The sequence below is a fragment of the Echinops telfairi genome, unplaced genomic scaffold (genome assembly GCF_000313985.2).
Source record: "Echinops telfairi isolate 266 unplaced genomic scaffold, ASM31398v2 ScPeMD7_443;HRSCAF=831, whole genome shotgun sequence".
Lineage (NCBI taxonomy): Eukaryota > Metazoa > Chordata > Mammalia > Afrosoricida > Tenrecidae > Echinops > Echinops telfairi.
This window is the reverse complement of record NW_022104341.1, coordinates 13,896,952-13,899,590: the sequence shown is the minus strand read 5'-3', so window position 1 is coordinate 13,899,590 and position 2,639 is coordinate 13,896,952. Positions and strand designations below refer to the sequence as shown.

Here is a 2,639-nt window from a genome sequence, read left to right as displayed (position 1 = left end):
TTATATACATGAACATACGTAAGTCTAAAGTATTAATGAGGTGAAACATAAGCCTTAATAATAAGTGGGAGAAATATTAAAGAACCAGAGGATAGTTATGTGTTTCATCAGTGCTATATCACAGCCTGAATTGCCCCCATGTCTCCTCTATGAGTACCTGTCCAAATGACTTGCAGGTGAGTTTTGGGTCTTCACTGTGTCCATAATCCTTCACATTAATTTGATTGCTTCTTTTTGAAATTGAAATACCTATTCCAGTGGCACTTCATGTTGACACAGGCTGCTGTGCTTCTTCTATGTAGGCTTTGTTTCTTCCCTGCTCAATGGCCACACATTTGGCTACAAGCTTTTAAGATCCCAGATCCTGCATTTTTTTAATAGCTGGGCACCATCAGCTTTCTTCACCACATTTGATTATGCACCCATTTTGTCTTCAGCAATAATGTTGGAAAGGTATCATATACTACATTATTAGAACAAATCATTCTTTTATTGAGGTGAGATTTTAGTAGAGGCCCAAAGTCCATCTGCTTTCTTATTGTATTTACATATATGTACATCTATGACAAAAACACCTATATGCATATACTTATACATTTACATATGTATATATCTATATTTATAGCTAGATATATGTTATTTTTTTGCTTCCTTCTTTCCTTTTTCTTTCCTCCTACCCCACTATCATTCACCTCTCAGTAATTCCTCTCAGATACTTTTTGATTGATCAAACCCAAGCAACAATGCTGCACCCTCCTCACCTCCTATTTAATAACTTTGCTATTTCCATGTCCCTGTCATTATTGGCTCACCCCTCCCCTCCCCCTATTTCCACCCTTCTCATGGCCCACCCCACAACCTTCAGTCCATCATTGTCTCCATGGGGTTATACTGACTATACTGACTAACTTATACAAAGAGATAGATACTTTTTTCTGTCTTTTTAATTGTCGCTTGCTTTCTTCATTTTCTTGATGTCATCCCATAACTTATTGGTCTTTGGTTATTATTATTCAATATATCATGAATATCTGCTCCTGTGATGCTCTTCAAGTTCAGGTGTGATGTATTCAAGGTCATATTGTGGCTCTTGTGAACTTGTTTTAAGTTTTTCAGCTTCAACTTGAACTTCACTATGAACCTTTGATGGTTTGTTGCACAGTCAACCTTTGGATCTGTTTTCACTAATGATATTTAACCTCACCCTTATCTCTACCCATAGATGTATCAATTTTATTCCTTTGACATCCACATATACAGTCACCATTCATGTTGCTGATAAAGAGTATTTGCAAAGATGAAATAAGTATTGCAAGATTCTATCGGCAAATGTCATTTCAATCATATTCTAAGCTATGTTTTGCAACTACTAATGCTCCCTCTTTTTTCCAACTATTGCAGTCCAAATGATCGTAATTATCAGTGCATCTTGTCAGCATGTTTTATCAATGTCAGACTGAAGATGTTGGTATAATTCTTCAATTTTTTTTTTAATTCCTAGCTTTTGGTTGGTGAGTGAATTTTATTAATGGTTGTATTAACCAGTCCTCCTTCTAGGCACATAGACAGTATTCTATCAGACAGCATTATCCTTCAAGATAGGTCTTAAAATTTTCTTTACGATGTCCAATGCAGTACTAATCCTCAGAGGTCCTTCCTAATTCCCAGCATATTAAACCATGATTTTCCAACTCTAACCAATACCAGTCCAGTTCAGCTCACTTATGCCTAGAATATTGATCTTTATGCATTCCATTTTTATGACTTATAATTCTCCTAATTTATTCTCCACATGTTTCATGTTCTAATTACTTATAGATATTTGCATCTATTTATTCTCATTTTCAGTTGTACCCTGTCAGCAAATGCTGGTTCCAATAGTGTTACTCCATCGCTATCATTAAAATTAACTGTGCTTAGAGGAGACCGTTCTTCCACAGTTGTATTTTGAGTGTTTGCTGATAAGAAGGGCTCATCTTTCAATACGATGTCTGACAATGTTCCACTGCAATTCATAGTTTTCATCAGCTAAGCTCTTGGAAGTACAGTCATTTTCCCTCTTTCTAGTGTGTACTCAGTCTGGAAGCTCCACTGATCCTACTGGTATTTGAAATAACAATGCCAAAAAATGCCCAGCATCTTAGTAAAATACAAGCCACTATGGTAAGAAAAATGGATGGAAACAACTAAAAAATGTCCCTAGTGGCCAGAATTATCCCTAACACAAATCATGTGCTTAATAAATGTTAACTATATGAATGAGTGTGTGTAAATTGGCACCTGCACACCTTTGCTCAAGGAAAATAAAGTCCAGAAAAGAGTATTGCATGCAAATATTAAATATATGTTTAATAAACTTAACAATAGATTCGTATTTATGGTAAGAATCCATTACTAAAAAGTTAGCTATTTTTGCCTTCTGATAATTCCCATGTCATTTAAAAGTAGGTTGTATTTTTTGGTTAAAAGCCCAACTCATAACCCACTAAGCCCCTAAGGCGCCTGTGAAAGACTATATTTCTAAAAATACCAGGTTCTAGAAATCAGCGGTGGGAACTATGGATCCCTGGAATAAAAACGCCAATTGCTGAGGAACTTTTATACAGCAGCTACCAAATGTTAGAAACCTGCTTGAGTTC

General features: G+C 35.7%; 1 protein-coding gene across 1 annotated transcript in view; it reads right to left on the bottom strand.

Moving 5' to 3' along the window:
- The window catches only part of COL11A1 (collagen type XI alpha 1 chain), a 227,649-nt gene that overhangs the window by 156,594 nt on the left and 68,416 nt on the right, over positions 1-2,639 (bottom strand). The window lies entirely within an intron of this gene.